The sequence below is a fragment of the Pelobates fuscus genome, chromosome 6, assembly GCF_036172605.1.
Source record: "Pelobates fuscus isolate aPelFus1 chromosome 6, aPelFus1.pri, whole genome shotgun sequence".
NCBI classification, from domain to species: Eukaryota; Metazoa; Chordata; class Amphibia; order Anura; family Pelobatidae; genus Pelobates; species Pelobates fuscus.
The window spans coordinates 172,781,436-172,803,341 of record NC_086322.1 but is presented as its reverse complement, the minus strand read 5'-3'; the positions used below and the strand labels follow the sequence as shown (position 1 = coordinate 172,803,341).

General features: G+C 39.2%; 1 protein-coding gene across 1 annotated transcript in view; it reads right to left on the bottom strand.

The window, feature by feature from the left end:
* EDNRA (endothelin receptor type A) overlaps window positions 1-3,128 on the bottom strand; it is a 62,352-nt gene extending 59,224 nt beyond the window's left edge. The window contains exon 1 of the mRNA XM_063458484.1: window positions 2,813-3,128. The gene's annotated coding sequence lies outside the window, so the exon portion shown is untranslated. The remainder of the gene's footprint in view (window positions 1-2,812) is intronic.
* Window positions 3,129-21,906: the final 18,778 nt, after the last annotated feature.

Genomic DNA, 21,906 nt, shown 5'->3' with positions numbered 1-21,906 from the left:
AAAGCGCTATGGAATCTGTTGGCGCTATATAAATGGCAATAATAATAATAATAATAATACATAGATAGATAGATAGGTAGATAGATAGATAGATATCCTTGCATTCATAAAATTAATAAACCATCCAAATTCATGCAGCTGTTCCTCACGGGGCATATCGAATTTAATCGATGGGGAAGATTATATTGCTAAGGATATACTTTATAAACCTGTAAAGAGATTTTAAGTTCGACTACAAATGACTGATTTTTTTTTTTTTGAGGAACTAAAATGATATATTTAAACATGTAAACATATACAAACAACTGCTTATAAAGACAAAGTACTATAGAGTTGTTGATCTCAAACAAGACATCTACAGCCCTCGAAGAGCAGTAAACCATTTAGTTTAATTAGTGTTGCAAAGACCTGTTTGAGGTCTCAAATTGGGATCCGCATATTCTACCGTTATTTTTCCATATACACACACTCACACACAAGCAATACTATATTATACTATCTGTTCTTTATAATGCTATAATTGTATAATGGTGCAGACATAGGTTAATATTATTTCCCAATCACCAGGAAACTTTTTTTTTAATTCTATTCTCCTTTGCCCTCTCCTGAAAGCTGTTTTATCCGGTACAAAATAAATATTTGGATCAGACTCTGGGAATCATGTTCATTTGAGGCTGAAAAGTGGCTACACAACTATTTATAAGCAGGATTCCAGAACACGCTAGTCTGAGAAACCCACATACAATACTGTAAAATCTCAGACAATCCCTTTGGGATGAGCAATGTTTATCCAAATATGAACAGCACTACAGGGATTACATGTGACCCTAGAGAGGTATGTGAGGTTTAGACTTATTGTCTTCAATTGTCTTGTATACAATAACAGCAAGTTATTAAATAGAGGGACACACTTTACACACACACTGCATTAAACAATGCACATTTGTTTTCTTTTATATTCCTACTTGTGTTTAACTCAATATAATTTAAATCCTGAACCGTTTCTGAAAAGGAAATAGGAAATGTGTTTTTGTGAAGTGACATGGTATCTGTTAGTGGAGTGAAATAGTATTTTGTAGTACAACCCAAATCAGGCTCAGTCAGCCATCTAACTGCTAGTTTTGATTGACATGCCATTTTTGGATTTTAAAGTCTTGAACCCAAACCTAACATACCAAGCATTGCACGCTGACCACTTTCTGTGACCAACACCATCATCTAAAAGGGATAACAGCTTTTAGAAACAAACGTAAATCGACATTAGGTTTTATCAGAACATAAAGCTTGTAAGTACAATCAGTGCTTGTCGGTAATTCATATTACAGATGTCAATCAAATTTGCTACATTTCAAAAAACATGAGGAACAAGAGCACAATCATACTATATACTTTTTCCCTCTGGCTTTTTTGATCACATAGTTCCCATTTAGAAAAATCTAATAAATGATACATAATGGCTAAACCAACATTATACCCAAGAGGTACACTCACACATTATACCCAAGAGGTACACCCACACATTATAACCAAGAGGTATACTCACACATTATACCCAAGAGGTATACCCACACATTATGCCCAATAGGTATACCCACACATTATACCCTAGAGGTATACCCACACATTATGCCCAATAGGTATACCCACACATTATACCCTAGAGGTATACCCACACATTATACCCAAGAGTTATACCCACACATTATACCCAAGAGTTATGCCCACACATTATACCCAAGAGTTATGCCCACACATTATACCCAAGAGTTATACCCACACATTATGCCCAATAGGTATACCCACACATTATACCCTAGAGGTATACCCACACATTATACCCAAGAGTTATGCCCACACTTTATACCCAAGAGTTATACCCACACATTATGCCCAATAGGTATACCCAGACATTATACCCTAGAGGTATACCCACACATTATACCCAAGAGTTATAACCACACATTATGCCCAATAGGTATACCCACACATTATACCCTAGAGGTATACCCACACATTATACCCTAGAGGTATACCCACACATTATGCCCAATAGGTATACCCACACATTATACCCAGTGCTATGGGCATTAAACTGTGGAGTTCACAAATACGGTTTATTGATGATTTTGTTCAAATCAACCATTTTACCTAAATTTATCACAACTCCCCGTTGAATGAAGAAACCCCTATACAAGACTATCACTAGCATCACTTATAACTAGCAAGAGATGTGTCTTACATGGGATTCTACGAAATGTATGTTCCGCTGCTAACACGATGTCAATGCATTACACCCATATATCATGGAATGCTTTCATCACAGACATATAGAGAATAGTGACCTTGAAAAAGAGATTCACTGGGTGTTAAAAAAGATGAAAAGTGTGTCTGTAATTCCAAGGTGATACATTGTAACGTTTTCTGAACATGCCCTAACCTTCAAAACAGAGCAACACGCATTTCTAGGCGATTACTTAATTACAGTCATTATGAGATTACTTGCTCTTTTAGTTGCTGCACTTAAACAGAAATTAAAGTTAAAATCATTTGGGGGGTCTATCATTATTAACATCCGGAGTTTAAACCCCTCTTCAGACTTAAATTAATATTAACCTCACAGAAATTGCTTAACCTCTTCAGTGCTGGATAGGATAGACTGCTGCTATAGCATGAGAATTACAAACACACACAAAAACACACACACACACACACACACACACACTCTCTCTCTCTCTCTCTCTCTCTCTCTCTCTCTCTCTCTCTCTCTCTCTCTCTCTCTCTCTCTCTCTCTCTTTAATTAAATAGTAGTTACCATGTATTGTAATCAGATGATTTGGGGGACTCCTATGTCTTCCAAGTCTCCAGAGGAATACGTGAAGCAGAGATCTGTAGCATGGGAACTTGTGACATCCAACTTCCAAAGCAAGTTTTCCTCCACACTACCTCCAAGCACTGAATTACTAGTGTTGAGATCACTGCTTCGTCTGAGCCATCCTGTCACAGGCTAGTGGCTGGGTGGGATGGGATAATCTCCACCTCCTAGTGAAGACAAAGAGGGAAGCAGGGAGAATAGAACCCAGTGCACGCTGATCCCCTGCCAACCTCCAGTGCATGCATCAAAAAGATTCTGCCTTCCAGGCATAGGGAGAGCTAAGTTTCTTAACCATTTCCTGGCTTTAGCTAAAGCTCCCACAACATGTTGCTTGTAGTTATGGGTCCTGGGAGCCTCGCCTGGGTTTAATTTAAAGCTGGGAGGATGTTATGAGCAGGAGAGTGAGATAAGACCGTAACATGTTTGTTGTTGGGTTTCATAGATAGCTGTGTTTTATTTCACAGTAATTCTGATACATAACGAAACAATTTCAGATGTAAAGAGAAAGTGTCTGCACACATTCCTGAGTAGAAAAATAACTTCTTTATTAGTATGTGTGTCTGACCTATTAAAATACCTTCTATTCCTCTGTACCCTTCTCTCTGTTTCTATCCTTTCCCTTTTCTCCCCTCTTTCTCCCATCACGTTATCATTATTAGGGTTACCAATCAGTACATAGTTACTCCTTTATACATAACCCTCATTGTATTTATTGAAAGCAATCTGTGCTCAGACTATTATTGCAAGGCATCCTATTGGTACGTACACTACTTAAGGTGGTGTTTTGCAACTTTCTGTGCTAGTGTGTGAGGGCATCCCATTGACACTGTGATAGCAGAATCAGGCCACTGTTACTACAAGGTGATGATGGTGGTTGTGGTGGGGGCTGTTCAATGCCCCCTGATATTGTTTAAACAAAATCGGCTGGGAGACGCATTCCAGCCAAGACTTTCAGGTAAATGGATCCCTTTGATTTAAAGGGACACTATAGTCACCACAACAACTTTAGCTTAATGAAGCAGTTTTGGTGCATAGATCATTCCCCTGCAATTTCACTGCTCAATTCTCTGCCACTTAGAAGTTAAATCACTTTGTTTCAGTTGATGCAGCTCTAGCCCTTTCTCCCTCCACCGCTGTGACTCACACAGCCTACATGAAGCCTAAATGGTTTAATTTCAATCAGATGTTACTTATTTTAAAGGTTTTTATCTCCTGCCCTGTAAATGTAACTTTAGTTACATACGGGAGGCTTCTGTAGGTTCTAGCAAGATATTAACTGAGCAGGAGATAATAACTTTTCTAAATTAAACAGAACAATAAAGGAAGTGTAAACATTAGATGAATCTTTACAGGAAGCGTTTAGGAAAGCTTTGTAAGTCCGCATGTAGGTGTGACTAGGGCTGCAGAAAGAAAGTGATTTAACTCTTAAATATCAGAGAATTGAGCAGTGAGACTACATGGACATACACCAAAACTGCTTCAATAAGCTAAAGCTTTCTTGGTGACTATAGTGTCCCATTAACAAATCCTCAGGTGCTGCACATTTTAAAGAGGGCTATGGGAGGTCATTGATTCGTAGAATGTTGTAGGGATTCACTATGACCTTGCAATACCTTCTTCCACTCATAATATATTGGATGGTGCCTTCCATTATCATGCCTTTACCACTCTTTGAAATCTGCTGTTTGGGCATGTAGCTGTAATTCTTTCTGTAAACACCTAATGAAGACATGCAGATGTTGTATATTGCAAATTGGTTCACTTACTATGCAGAGATTTAAGGAAATTCATAAATGGTTTATGGGAATGGAATCGGGTGGAGATTAGGTGTAACTTTGTACAAACCTCACTGGCAAAACGGCATACTATGTAACTAGTTTAGCCATCTAACCACTGTTGCTCAGTTAGTCCAGTCGTATACAAGCCATATCTTATTATTAAATATAAAAATTCTAAAGACCAACATAACCAAATAGGACAAATCTCCAAATCAGATATCATTTCAGTGCAGCTTATTTGACCTTAAACTTGTAAGCACTTACAATTCACTTTAGTAAATCCTCCTGATATGTTAATTCTGAGGCAGGAAATTAAAATATTGGGGGCTACGTATATTGAAAAAGAGTTGTGCTTAATTTTAGACAGTTTTTTTGGTGCTATTCCGTATAGTAGCTAGTTATTCCCTCATTTATGTCAAAATATTTTTTACTGTTCCGTCACTTTATTTTCATGTCCCCCTATTTTAGAAAAGAGGTTCAAGAGCGTGCCTTTCTCTTCTGACAAAGTTTTTCACTACAGTCAAAGTAGTGTTTTTTTTGTGACAGGTAAGCGGCTTTCACTGTCATCCTTTTCATTTCAGGTGGCATTACTCATTTGCCTTATGTTGTGCACGTAATTAATAATATAGTGATATCACAAGTAAATAAAATTAGCACAAAAAAAAATCTGAAAGAAGAATAATAAGTGCCATAAAGACACATTATTTCGGTATTACAAAAAAGGCGAGAAAAAAAAATTCCCAATGTGCAAACGTTGAGTAACAGTTTAACAACTAAGAAAATGGCACTTCTCAGAAAACGGATTCAAATGTGAATACAAATTTGCCAACTATTGTATTTAACCCTCTCCCTTTCTGCCCCCATTGACTTTAGGGCAGGACCAACAGAGGAAATAAAAAATGATTTTGGTCAGTGGAAAGTGAATTGAATAATGAGGACCACATTCTAGCATGATGTCAGATGTAAGGATTTTAGTTGGAAGAGTCTGGGCACCATATTGTAACACATAATGCTGCCCCAAGCGGCAACATGTCTGTACTTGGCATATGTATGAATTGTAGAAGGTATCTGAGTCTTCATGTGCATGTTTTTGTGTGTGTGTGTGTATGTATGTGTGTATGTATGTACGTACGTATGTTTGTTTTCTTTTTCTTTCTTTGGTCCCTTATGAGCATTTTCAACATTTGGCAACTCTATACATTAAAGAAAATAATTTCCAAAAGGAGTAGAACTTTGATAGAATGATGCAAAACAAATCCAGCAGGGACAACATAAGATAAAAAGAAAAAAAAAAAAAACCTTGTAAAAAAGCACAGAGGAAAACGCCACAAATGTATGTTTGAGAGTTGTATCCATAAGGAGTTTCCCTGTGTTTTACCTTGGTGGATATCCCTTGCTGAAGACATCACGGAGAGTGAATCTACTATGTAGTAGTTTTAAAAATTCAGTTGAATTTCACATGCATTTTCTTCATTACAATTGCATGAATTGTGAGTTGCTTACAAACTTCCAGCAAATTATAAAGGTCGCTCTCAGATGTGGAAATGCTGTAAAAGGGGCCCCTTGCCAGTAACAGCTCAAATGAAAAGGTTACATATGTTAGTCAGATGTTGTGAATACTAACATACAAATAAACCATATCCCATATTGTAGGCCATTGTTTGAGGAAAGAATAAATTAAAACTTTTATGCTCCGTAGTAGATTTGGGATAGATTTATAAAGAAGTAAAAATGAAATCTATCAAGCTGAATAGATTAAATACTTAAAACCGAGGAATTTTCATTCTTTAATTTTTTTACATTGTCTGAGCCAGGGTGCTTTCAATGTCCTTTAAGAAACACCTTAGCCTACATGGTGCAGGACCGCCCAGTTGTCTTGCAGAGTAGAAACAAAACAGTGCAGATATTGCTCCAGAGATTGATTGGCTCAGCTGCTCCATTAGTTTATGGATGATATACGGATGAAAAGGATAATGTGATTCCCATTTCAGCACAGAATCTCCTCCAAAATCTAGATACAAATTGTGAACCCCTGTCTGATACTATAACCTGAGGAATGCCATGCAACCGGAATACTTCACTGGCAAATGTCTTGGCCAGATTAGCAGAGGATGGCAATTTGGGCAAGGGTATAAAATGAGCCATCTTACTGAAACAATCTACTATTATGAGTACCACAGTGTTTCCCTTGGATGGAGGTAAGTCCACCATGAAGTCGATGGAAAGATGAGTCCATGGTTTTGTGGGGATTGGTAACGGCTGTAATAAGCCACAAGGTACTTGATGAGAGGCCTTTGCTTGTCCACATACAGAACATGCCAGGACATACTCTTTAACCTCTCTCTGAAATGAAGGCCATCAGAAATCACGAGAAATCAAATGAACAGTATAATTTATAAATGCGTGTACTGCAGTTTTTGTGTCATGTTAATGGTTAAGGATATTCATTTTCTCCTCCATTGGGACAAACCTTTTCTCCTGGGTGTCAGGGGGAGCCTGTGTTTGTGCCCTTTGAATATTCTGAATCAAAGAACTAAAATACAGATGTGTGTTGGCACACAATCCTGTAACTGGGTACTGGTACTAAGGTTACCCACCTGTAATTACTTCAAACAAAATATACACTAAATACAAAATATTGATACCGCACACCAGATGAATTGCTGAAAAAAAAGGGTTTTAATTCATATTCTATACAAGGCGATTCATTAGTGCATTACTTCAATCAATTCTACATTCAAAATCAGCTTTAACAGCTTCATTCTCTCACACACCGCCAGGACCACAGAGGGATGATAATCCCAAGCGCGCAGCCCCCAGGTGGACTTAATCCTGAATGTGGTAAGAGACACAGCAGTAAAAGGCACAGCATCATGGGCACTGCAACCCCTGCAATCAGCCGTTCTTTGGGAGTTTCTAGGAGTCTACTACAAAGTGGTGCCTCTGGACCTGAGACTACCCACCTGCATCTAAGCTAAGGACCAAGGTTTCTCTGCACTATTTATTGATTGGTGAGATCCAACCATAATTATTACCAAAATAAATTTCTACATTTTTCCTTGCTTGAATTGAGTTATCAGAGAACATACAGAGACATGCTTTATGACCTTTGTTTCTGTTTTTCTGTTTTTGTTGTTATTGGTTTTCTCATTTTTTTGAGGAAGTACCTCAGCATATCTACTTGATAGTGATTCTTGATGCAGACAGGATTCAGGACTAGTGATGTCGCGAACATAAATTTTCCGTTCGCGAACGGCGAACGCGAACTTCCGCAAATGTTCGCCAACTGGCGAACCGCCATAGACTTCAATAGGGAGACGAATTTTAAAACCCACAGGGACTCTTTCTGGTCACAATAGTGATGGAAAAGTTGTTTCAAGGGGACTAACACCTGGACTGTGGCATGCCGGAGGGGGATCCAAGGCATAGTTGATGCAGAGTCTGGTTTTAATCCATAAAGGGCATAAATCACCTAACATTCCTAAATTGTTTGGAATAACGTGCTTTAAAACATCAGGTATGATGTTGTATCGATCAGGTAGTGTAAGGGTTACGCCCGCTTCACAGTGACAGACCAAACTCCCCGTTTAACGCACCGCAAACAACCGCAAACAGTCCATTTTCACAACCGCAAACTCCCCATTTGCACAAGGTTGGATACCAAGCTAGCCATGTCCTTGTCCTCACTGATGTAATTGAAGGTCTTTTCCTCCACCCAGCCACGTACAACATCAAGGATCCCCAAAAGGTGACAACAAGCCCCCTGTATTTTTTTTAAATGTACACTACTGTTACACCAGATATGAGTTGCACTCGTGTGACACTTGGCCCTGGCAGGCCCTGAAATGCACACGTGTGAAGGAAACTGACTGCTATTATTTCACAGTCAAATTTCTAGTTTTTTTTTTTTAATGTACACTACTGTTACACCAGATATGATTTGCACTGGTGTGACACTGTGCCCTGGCAGGCCCTGAAACGCACACGTGTGAAGGAAACTGACTGCTATTATATTACAGTCAAAAAAGTTTTTTTTTTTTTTAAATGCAAGCTATTGTGACACCAGATATGAGTGGTGGCACTGGGCAAGTGGGCACAGTATACGCTGTGAGCCTGACACACACGCTGGCAGGCAGGCAACTGCAATTAGATTACACATAAAAAAATTAAAAAAAAGCAGACGATGTTCTAGCCCTAAAAAGGGCTTTTTGGGGTGCTGTCCTTAAAGCAGAGATCAGATGAGTCCTTCAGGACTGTAGTGGACACTGAATACACTAGCCTAGCTATCGATTTCCCTATTAAATCAGCAGCAGCTACACTGTCCCTCCTCTCACTAAGAATGCAGCTTCCGGGGGGCGGGGCCTAGCTGTCATGGAGGAAAGACGCACTTCGTGTGAGCTCCCTCAATATCTCACTTTAAGCAGCTATCAACAAGCGAATTTCACCCCAGAAGGGGATGGCCCAGCAATGTTGCTCCTACCTGACCGAACCGACATGCTTACTAGCGGTCAGCAACTCGACAGAGTCTTACTTACCTCCGCGTGGCAAGTGTGGCCTGGTGCTCACCGGGCGGGAGAGGCGGACGATCTCCCGATCCTGGGATGCCCAGGAGCAGCTACTTCCCGGAAGGAGCTCCGTTACCCCCTCCCCCCCCTCGGACCGGTGGGTGTTATCCCATTCCACCCCTGAGAGGCTGTCTGGAGCTAATGGATGCACAGAGCACAGCCGCCCAGGCTGACATACTCATCTGCGACTCTCCCAATATGGCGGCAGCCGCTTGTCCTCCTGGTACAAGCAAAGCATGGCAGGATATTGAGTCTAAGCTGGACAGACTCTTTAATCAATTTTGGAAAGAAAATAACAAGCAGGGAGCCCCAACAAGCTCCACCACAGCTAAGCGAAGCAGTCCCCATTAAAATCGACCAACGCAAAAGGTGTCGAAGACGGGACCGGAGGCACAAACAGAAATGCAGAGCCTGCCCCACGTCAAGCACTCGCCTCCACCTTAAGCCACCACAATCCCGCACCGGACGTGAAGCACCACCGGGACAGATCCGACCATCCGACAAAACAAGCTTCCACCACCTCAAGCCGCAAACCCGGCACTCAGCCAGAGACTTGCCTTTGTTGTTCCAGGTATCAGGTACTCCCAGGGTCTGCACCTGGCGCCCAGAAGGGATCGGATGAGCACAAGCAGTAAACAGCAACCTGCCAAGCATGTCCCGCTATAGCCGATCCTCCACACCATGCCTTTGATCACATGAACTGCTCTCTGCACATTAACTAATCGTAAAGTAGCAAGCGTTTAAACATGTCATTATTTCACCTCCTAAAGAGTTTATTGTCGTAGTTCCTTACATGCCTTTACCTTAACCGTTCATGTATTATGTTATTCACTAGTCTCATCTCATGGGGCGACTCACACTTGATTTATAACTAGTGGTGGAGCTGCTGATATAAATACACAGTTGATAACGTGCAAGCTACACCCTAAACATGACAGCCATCTTTCACAACAATGTACTGCTATATACTCATACCCTCAGTGCAACTAGCCATGATATACGCACGTTCAGCCTAGCATGCTCAAATATAACACACTTCTGTCTAAAAAAAATAATAATAATAATAATAATAAAGAATGCAGCTTCCGAATGAATCTAAAATGGATGCTGTCCAGGAGGTGGGAGGGTCTCGGAGGGAGGGTCTGCTGCTGATTGGCTGGAATGTGTCTGCTGACTGTGAGGTACAGGGTCAAAGTTTACTCAATGATGACGAATAGGGGGCGGACCGAACATCGCATATGTTCGCCATCCGTGGCGAACGCGAACAAGCTATGTTCGCCAGGAACTATTCGCCAGCGAACCGTTCGGGACATCACTACTGGCTATGTTTGTATACTTTTTATTTAAAATTGTTTACAATGTAACATTCTTCTTCTTTCACTGGGTAAGTATATTAGTACTTAGGCAAAACTGTGCTTCGAACTTCGGCACTTCGGCACTTTGACACTTCGGAACTTTGGTAATTTCGGGACCTCGGCAATTTGGCACTTTGGCAATTTGGACATTCAGAAGTACCCGAATGTCCGAATTGTCCGAAATTCGTCCAAATTCATATTCGGACCGAAACGAATTGCACATGTCTAGCCAATACAAACCATTGTGTGGACATTTATTCACAAACAGGACTTTACATAGGACACAATATCATGCATTTAGACTGGAAGAAGGAAGATTTAGTCTAAGGCAATGGAAAAGTTTTTATTTACCATAGGAAAAATAAGGATATGGAATTATCTGCCTGAAGAAGGGGTCCATACAGACATTTAAACAGCAACTAGATGCATACTTGCAAAAACAGAATATTCAAGGATATAATTTTTCAATGTAGGTTAATAGCTTCTTTGTCCAAGAATAAATATGACTGCCATTCTGTGGTCAAGACGGATTTTTTTCCCCTAATTTGTTGCAAAATTGGAAGTGCTTCAAACTGGGTTTTTTTTGCCTTCTTTTGGATCAACAGCAAATAACAAATGTGAAGAAGGCTGAACTTTATGGACACATGTCTCTTTTCAGCCTATGTAACTATGATCATATACTGTAACTGTAACATTTTAATGTATGTATGTTTAGGGCAGTGCAGCCCTCTTGGTTTTATATATATATATATATATTTATATATATATATATATATATATATATATATATACATTCACACACACACACACAGGTATCAACAACTATCCCACATGAGATGAACTGAACCTCGTCACTGGTTCTTGGAGGAGCCTGTTTGCCAGCCTTTTACCCTGTGACTATGGCCCCTGCAATAGACCTGGCTAAAATACTTTAAACAGGCTCTGTTCTTGCAATTGAGACTATATGGTTAATTCACCGAACAACCCCACGAACCAGAGACAACCCTGGAGCTTGTCAACACCTATTAACAACTTGGAACGTTTCTCACCGCGGTGTTCTAATTGTTCGTCCGGGTTGCCGCAATTCCTATGGACAACCACGAGGTGGCGGCCATCTTATTCGCATGAACGCAGGCAGTGATGTTTGGGCATGAATTTCCTGGAACTAAAATCGGATAGGGAAACTCCAGCGGACTTCGGTTCTATACAAGTTAGAAGAGCACTGCTCGGTTGAATCATTTGTTTGGATGAAGGGAACAAGGTCCAGGGTTAGACTATTGACTCTGTTTGGTAGTGTGTTAGTTTTCAAACTACCGAACTAGACCGACCGCAAGTCCTGATTCTCTGGAAATGTTTTGGGCATGAGACCAAATATGTGACTTCCATAAAATTCCTGAACCCCTGAACTGATCTGGGTGATTTTTAGATATGTTGGTCACCCAGATCAGGGCTATCAGGGGATGTATCATTTGTGGGGATATTTTTTTGGAGGTACTTTTGGGACTTTATAGAATTGTGTGTTTTTTCTGACTGGAGATAATTGGGTTAATACAGTATCTGATCAAATTATCTCCCAGGCAGAGAGGAGGGATTATGCCCTGTGTGTGAGAGTGTCGTGCCTTGTAACCTTATTGTTATTGGTCTGTGAAGTTTCAAATCAGTCCCCCACAAGGTCCCTGTAGGCATACCCTTTGCACGGGGATTGTCATATAAGGTCAAGTGTGGCTCACATTAAACTGAGATTCGTTTACCCTCAGTGCAACTAGCCATGATATACGCAAGTTTAGCCTAGCATGCTCAAATATAACACACTTCTGTCTAAAAAAAAATAAAAATAATGCAGCTTCAGAATTAATCTAAATTGTATGCTGTCTAGGAGGTGGGAGGGTCTGGGAGGGAGGGTCTGCTGCTGATTGGCTGGAATGTGTCTGCTGACTGTGAGGTACAGGGTCAAAGCTTACTCAATGATGATGAATAGGGGGCGGACCGAACATCGCATATGTTCGCCATCCGTGGCGAACGCGAACAAGCTATGTTCGCCTGGAACTATTCGCCAGCGAACCGTTCCAGACATCACTATTCAGGACATGTGATTGTTTTCAATTAATTTATTCAAAGATTTTTTGAATGAAATTTTCCAATGATTTTTTTCTATTATTTTTCTAAATCATAATCATTACATGGATACGTTTTTCCTTATATATGAATTAAGTTCACTGATATTATTGGTGTACATAATATGAATTCCGATTTCTTTGTAAAGATTACTGAACATATTATGGATTATTTTGTTTGATTGTAGAATTGGCACTAATGAATTACTTTGTATAGAATATTAATTAAAACCCTTTTTGATTTTTTTCAGCTATTCATTTGGTGTGCGGTATCAATATTTTGTATTTAGTCCATCAAAAAACTAGACAGAATGGTTATGGTCATAGCTACGATTCTGTCAGAAGGTACTATAGGTGAATTCTGTTGGTCTTCAGAGTCAGGAGCATCAAATTGCCTGGAAAGGGAATCAGCCTTTATATTTCTACTACCAGGTCTATATGTAATCACATAGATATAGTGTGATAAAAGAAGAGACCACCAAGCCTGTCTATATTTCAAACTTTTAGTATCACTGATGTAGGACGAATTTTTATGATCTGTAAGTATCATAACTGGTATATTAGAACCCTCCAGGAGATGTCTCCATTCTTTCAAGACAAGAGTAATAGCCAACAACTCTCTGTTTCCTATGTCATAGTTCCTTTCTGTCTGTGCCAATTTCCTTTAAAAGAAGCCCCAAGGATGTAAAGGAGACTCAGGAGATGACATTTGAGAAAGCACTGCCCCCACACCAACTTCTGACGCGTCCAATTCTCAAGGGTTTACGAGGATCATGTTGGGCAGGCACAGGAGCAGAAGAAAATGTTTTTTTCTGAGTCTCAAAAGCCTGCTTGGCTTCCTTAGGCCATTGTTTGGTATTAGCACCCTTCTTTGGTCATGTTGGTGATATGAGCTATTATCTTAGAGAATCCCAGGATGAACCTTTGATAATAATTAGCAAACCCCACAAATCTCTGCATAGCCTTGATTCCCAGTGGCAGAGGCCATTCTAACACTGCTTTCAATTTCTTTGGGTCAATTTGAAACCCTGTACCAGAAATAACATAACCCAAGCAGTGTACACTAATTTGGTCAAATGAACACTTCTCAAGTTTGCAATACAGGTCATTCACAAGAAGTGTTCGAAGAATAGTACGTACATGAATGTGGTGTGTTTCAAGATCAGGTGACTGTATGAGAATGTAATCGAGATAAACAATAACAAAACCTAACCTTGATCCTAACCAGATTATAGGCAACACTTAAATCAAGTTTAGTAAGCCATTGTGGACCTCTGAAGACGTTTAAAGAGTTCGGGGATGAGTGGAATAGGATATATGTTTTTCACTGTGATTTTGTTCAGACCTCATTAGTCTATGCAGGGTCTTAGATTCCCATCCTTTTTGGATACAAAAAAAATCCTGCTTCTGCGGATAAAGAAGACCATCTAATAAATTCCTATCAAAGTGCCTCCTGGATGTATTCCTCCATGACTAAATTATCCTTCAGAGAGAGAGGATAAACCCTCTCCCTAGGTGGCATAGTACCAGGCAGTTCGTTTATGGCGCAAGCATAAGATCTATGAGGCGGAAGACGGTCTGCTTCACCCTTATAAAATACCTCAAATCACAGTACTGAGAAGGTACAACAGTGGGTAAAAGGGGGGTACAGTAGGAATGTTTATATTTCTTACAGGTTTAACCATAGACAGACATTTTCCCTGACAAGAGAGGCCCCAGGCTATTATTTGATCAGTGACCCAGTCAATAGAGGGGTTGTGTTGGTAGAGCCATGGAAAACCCAGAACAACAGGGAAGGATGGAGAAGATATGAGCTTTAGAGTAATCTTCTCCTTATGTAACACACCCACAGTCATAGTGATATTTTGGGTTTCATGAGTAAGATGAGGATTGATAAGAGGTCTACCATCTATGGCTTCTATTGCCTGTGGTGTCTCTCTGTTTACAATAGGAATAGACATTTTAGTAACAAAATTAATGGCTATGAAATTTTCTGCTGCTCCCGAGTCAAGTAAGGAACTGGTAGAACAAGATCCAGAACCCCATTCTAAGGTTATTGGAAGAGTGATATGAGTAGGCAGCTTAGGTGACAAAGCACATACATTTAAGATCGGTCCCCTGCAAGGTCTTATGTGGGAGTTTTCTGGCCTGGAAGGACAAGAGTTCCTAAAATTCCCCTACTTTTCCACAATACATGCAGAGCCCCTCCTTACGTCTAAAAAGTTTGTCTGCATCTGTGAGTTTAGCTAACAGCATAGGCTCTGGTTCTGGCTCAATTAGAGGTTGCAGAGGGGAAGTACTATGCGATAACCTAAATTTAGGTTTGCATCCCTTTTCTCTAGCATCAAATCTGTCTCTTAATTGATTATCACATTAAGTGTCCAATAGCGCAGTGGTATAACTTTTACAACTCATTGTCTGGAAGAGGGCATGTTTAAACCGGAACTGTCATGTGAATGTAGGCCTAATAAAGAATACTCAGCCTCTTCAAGGTGTAGACAAAGAAGGACAATTTCCCCCTTGTTCTTATATATAATAGGAACTACTACTAAGTTCAGAATTCATGGATGGTTTAGCAGAAATCAGATATTGTGCGTATTAAAGAAACGTCAAGCTGAACGGCGGAAAGTGGTGGCTACTGAACTATGTATCAAGATCCGCTCTCCTTGCTTTCCTGTACTGTGATTAATATTGTGTATTTTGTTAATCTAAAAAAAATATTATAGTAACACAGTGCTGTTCAGTAACATCTGCAACATAACAATGGCCTGTATCAGTATTGCTTAACTATTGCTCACTTCTGTAAGCTTTGAAATTGCTGTTTAGTGAACGAGTAAGTTTGCAGGATTTTACATTTTACATGATATACACTACATGGACAAACGTATGGTAACACCATTTCATTCTAAATGCATAGACATTAATATGTTGTTGTCACCCAATCCCTTTGCAGCGATGAAAGCTTCCACTCTTCTGGGAAGGCTTTTCACAAGATTTTGTGTTCCTGTGGGACTTTTTGTCCATTAATCCAGTAGATCATTTGTGAGGTCAGGCACTGATGTTGGAAGAGATGAAGAGAAGGCCTGGCTTACAATGTCCATTCCAGTTCATTCCAAAGCTGCTCAATAGGGCTGAGGTCAGGGCCTGCCCTCAGGAAAGTCCTGATCGGGGGCTGAAATGCTGGCATTTATGTATGAGAGATATTTTTAATTCTATGTGAATAAATAAAGGAATCAGACTACAAGACCAAGAGTGCAGATACCTTCATAAATAATATATATATATAACACTCTCAGAAGCCCATGTCACTCTTATTGTTCAAACACTAACTGCTATCTTCCGGTCAGGACTTCTAAGGGAAGCTCCATTCTCATTACTGGAACTCGTGATGCAAATTACTGTTCCACTATTTACAGCAGTGTTTACTCTGCTCTCTTAGTAACAAAACCCAATTCCCTCCTCTAAGAACTCATAGAACATGCAGTGTGGTCTTTTTAGTGTTTTCTTTCAGTGTTTGATCTCTTTTACCTGGTACACATAGCAGGAGCTTCTCAATCCATCAAAAAAGTAATAGCATATCCTGCAGTCATAGAACATATCCAGTTAAACGAGAAGGCATATATAATAGCAAAATCATATCACTGAATATATAGTCTGGTATACCTACATACCTACTGTTATAATTTTATTTTCCAGAAATAAAACTGCAAGGGGGATATTCAATTTTTGTCAACATACTAAAAAATAACTGCACTTAACCTTTCTTTCAACTTAACATATAAAAACGGTATGAGTGTTTGTATGTGTGTGAGTGTATGTATGAGTGTGTGTATTTGTGTGAGTATGCGTGTATATATATGTCTGTGAGCTTCTGTGTCTGGATTTGCACACACATCTGTGTATGTGCCTCTGTGTGTCAGGGTGTGTGTTTTTATGTCAGTGTGTGTATCTGTGTCATGGTGTGTATCTGTGTATCAATAGTTTTGTGTGTTTTGGGGTGTATGTATGTATTTCAGTGTGTATCTATGTGTGTGTATGTGTCGGTGTCTATATGAATTTATGTGTATGTGTCGGTGTATTTATATGCATCTGTATGTTAATGTGCATGAATATCTGTGTAAGTATGTATGTATGTATGTGGTAGTGTATGTGCATACATCCAGTCAGTCAAACACCAGCACAACATACAAGCACACTCCTGCAATCTAACACAAATATTAAATACAAACACACCCCTGCATTCAAACTAAAAATATATATATACAAATACACCCCTTCACTCAAATACAAATACTTCACACAAATGTACATCCACATTTAAAAGTGAACATTATATTCAGACACACCCCTGCAATCAAACGCAAACATTACATACAAACACACCACTGTATTAAAGCACAAAAAATGTATACAAGCACCTCTTCAAACACCTACACTGCACTATAGCGCCAGTAAATGCCGCAGCGCTGTACAGATATACAACCTAGAAATTTTGACTTGGGGTGCCTTGGAAAAATACTGAAATATTAAGGGTGCATTGAACCTAAAAAGTTTGGGAATCGCTGGGCTACACCTCATAAAAGAAAACAAATGACTCCATACTTGTATCATTTTTTTTTTGTATCAAGGTTAGCTTAAATAAACGGATTAACAAGTGTTCTTTTTATGTTTTCTTTTAGGCCAATAAACCCGTCATGTTAAGTGTTAAAATTCTATATTCACGCTCAGAAATAAGTCTTATTAATCTATAGGCATCATTTTTAGAATGACACATGGGAAACAAATGGCGATAGTATTTAAACACCTGTACACACTTTTCCTGTAATTAGAGATTTAGAAGCACAACTCCACCTGCATTTTATAAACAATAAAGTCTCTTTCTTCCTAAGCCATTATAATTTATCATTGCGCTAGCTTTATATCCTTCGGTCTGAAATTGTATTGTACTTCAAAGGAAGTTTTCAAAGATTGCCAGTAATTTAGTCATGGTAATGCTAAATTTTGGTTACCATTTATTGTAATTGTGAAAATCAAATGCATGCCTCCTTTTAGAATAAAAATGTAATGTTTCTCATTTTTTCATATGTCCTTGCTTAATATGATAAGAAACATGAATATTCTTGCGCTGGTTAGAAGGAATCAAACATGAGCAAATTAAATCCACAGATGTTCACAGTATGATGTAGTTTAAAGATTTAAGGCTGTCAATTTAAAGTAAGACTTAAAGCAATGCAAATAACTATTTGATGGTGGATTAACCATGACCCAAAACACTATCATGCAATCTACAACAATACATCATGCAGTCTATGACTATGCCAATGACTAATATCCCTATTGTTGCCTCCTAAGTAAGCTTCAGTGACCCCTGCAACAATGACATCATTACATTTAAAGGGACACTACAGTCTTAATGTCTGTACTTAGTTTCAGCCCCCTCCTATGATTTAGTTATAGATAATTATTGCATAATGCAATGATTTTTTGATTTATTATGGCTGACTGTGAAGGCACTGCCCATGCACATGTGATGTCACAGTATGCCGGGGTATAAGAGCCGAGAAGTAATAGTCCCAGCTCAACTACCCAGCGGGCTTGGAGGCGTTGCTTGAGATCACAATCCCATGCCTTCTAACTATTAAAATAAAAGGTTTTGGACTCTGGGGGTAGGAGAAAAGGCACTACAACAACTTCAATAAGATGAAATTGCTATGGTGCCTACTGTGTTCCGTTAATAGTACTTTTTTTATACAATCAACACTGTTAGGTACTACTGTTAAATAAAAAAGATAATGTACATCCTTTATTATTATTAATAACATCAAGCCTATTCTTTTCTCGGTCAGTGACCTACACTAAGGTTTGTCGCATATTAACATATAAGGTTTTGTCCACCAAATGCAAGACAGACAGATACATATATGCACAGATACACATACACACACATGCAGACACACAGATACACATACACACAGCTACACATACACACAGATAATTATGCAGATGCACAGATACACATACACACAGCTACACATATAGACACACAGATGCCCACAGACAGACACACATGCAAAATGTACATTTTTAAGCCACCCTCCTTTGTCCTACCCTTTGGGTGCAGGAGGGTGGCCTCCCTGGGGTCCAGTCAGCTGGCTGAGGCTGTTGGGAGTCAGAGGCACTCCTGGAATGCGACCCCTCCTCTCTGCCTCCCCCATGCGGCTCTGTGTTAGCTGGGAGGAAGTGAACGACTGTCACTTCCTCCCAGCGCTGCCATCATTAAAGGGGCTTGGTGCTGTTACAGGGACGCAGTGCTGATCGGGCCCTTAAGGACACATTACTATAGGTGCACCATCAGTATGAGGACACATTACTATCAGTGCACCATCAGTATGAGGGCCCCACTTCCCCTGCTACTTGGCATATTCCTTTAATTGTATTCTGTTGTTTTTTTTAAATATTGCACTTCCAGTTTATTTAATTTTATTCTGTAGGCTCTTCTGCATTGACGGAAAAAAGGATTAGTGGATTATTTAGTAACCCACACTCCAGTTTGTGAATACATTATGTTAACAATTTTTTATTGGTGGTGGTTAGGAGGGGTCAAATACTGTCTAAAATAAAAAAATACAAATATTTAGCTGGGAGCGTAGGTTTGCCCTGACAGAACAGCAGATGGTAGAGGAAATATTTTTTTGGTCTGCTGCTGAGTTTTCCAATTTGATGTAAGAGGACCACACATTTGGTGCATTTGGTTAAAGCATGTTTCAAGCTTTGTTTTGTGTTCTACTGAATGTTAACCCTTAGCGTATATGCATTTGAGTTCATGAAAATAATTTAGCTTGCAAGCAGTCAAAATAAATACATAACTGACGTGAAAATGTTTTCAGATTCAGTTATTTTGGCCTAAAATATGAAATTTACTTTGAACTCACTTTGAACTCACTTTGCATTCCTGGTAATTCATATATTAGTGAACAATTTAAAACGCTTCATTGAGTGTATACAAACAGTCACAGCTACATTCCCAAATAACATACATTAAAAAAGACAAACACACACACAAATATACCCTGCCTGGCGGATACAAATATTCACACACTGTGAGACACATATATCTCAGACATATAGTACAACAAACACTTGAATACAAAATCATACACAGATACACACTGTCACACATTCAGATGCACACTGCCACACATACACACACTGATACACATTACCACACAGATACATTGACACACATGCACAGACTGCCACACAGATACAATATCACACACATGCACTGCAACAAACAAACTTTGACACACTCTGATTAAGTCAGAGGCTAGGAGGAAGTGACTGCCCAGCAGGGCCGACCACCAGAAATTTTGCATACATACAGACATACATTCATAATGATATACATACATATATACATACATACATAATGACAGGGGTCCTCAAACTTTTTAAACATGGGGCCAGTTCACGGTCCCTCAGACACTGTTGGGGGCTGGACTCTAAACAATATGAACAAATTCCTATGCACACTGCACACACACGCATAAGGACATAAATACACACACACACACATACTGACATACATACATATATAAACACACATACACATACATACATATTGAAGTACATACAGATACATACACACAGACAGACATGCAGACATACACATACTGACTTACACACACATACATACATACTGACATACACACATACATACTGACACATACATACACACATACATACTGACATACATACATACATACTGACATACATACACACATACATGCTGACATACATACTGACAGACACACATACATACATACACACATACATACTGACATACATGCATACATACTGACATACTGACATACATACACACATACGTACTGACATACATACGTACATACATACACACATACATACGTACATACATACTGACATACATACTGTGAAAAACAGAAAGAAATAAAGCGGAAACCACCTTCACAAAAATAATAAAATACAACCTGGGGAATATATCCAAAATTGGAATATTCTATATGAATATGTTATACAATCTGGAATGAAAAAAAGTGTATATCATAGCGTAACACAGTAAGATAATAATAATAAAATGTGGAGTAAGTTATGCACTCACAAACAAAAGTGTAAATCAGGCCTCTCACCCCCCTGGGGTATATGTAGTATGGGACTTGATAGTAGATCCAGGTGTTAGAATGTCTTCAAAGATATGAGAAAGAAAGAACCATACATAGTGAAAGTACGTAAAAAAATATATAAATATCAAAAGAGAATTTATTGGTACACTTACATAAGAAGTCCTCCATTTACCACGGACGAAACGCGTTGGATATTGAACTTTTTCGGACTGTTTCTTGATTTTATTTGTTTTATAGTCCTTTATTGTTCCTGTACTCTGCTACTCCGATTGGATCTGTGTCTGGTATCTACTATTCTGCCTTCCAGTTCCACTGAGAGTGGAGACATGCTTACTACCACTTTATGTCTGTAAGTGTACCAATAAATTCTCTTTTGATATTTTTTTACGTACTTTCACTATGTATGGTTCTTTCTTTCTCATATCTTTGAAGACATTCTAACACCTGGATCTACTATCAAGTCCCATACTACATATACCCCAGGGGGGTGAGAGGCCTGATTTACACTTTTGTTTGTGAGTGCATAACTTACTCCACATTTTATTATTATTATCTTACTGTGTTACGCTATGATATACACTTTTTTTCATTCCAGATTGTATAACATATTCATATAGAATATTCCAATTTTGGATATATTCCCCAGGTTGTATTTTATTATTTTTGTGAAGGTGGTTTCCGCTTTATTTCTTTCTGTTTTTCTACTATTGGTGTTTAGTGAGGTTCACCTGGAACCACTTTCAATTTAGCAGCTCTATTGCTTTTGGTTAGTGGGTATACTACTGTTTTGTCACTTTGACATACATACTGTGATAGGCAATTGTAGGTATAATACACATTGCTAAATTGTATTTCTTTAAACTGCAATACATACATACTGACATACATACATACATACATACTAACATACACAAATACAGCTAATTTTGCTTACCTTTTTTTTGCAGGTGGAAGGCTGTGGCTGATGGGAGTCGGCGTGGCTCCCGCAGCCTGGCTTTCTTCTCTCCCGCGCGGCACGGAGGGGAGGGAGCTGGGAGGAAGTGACGGCCACTTCCTCCCA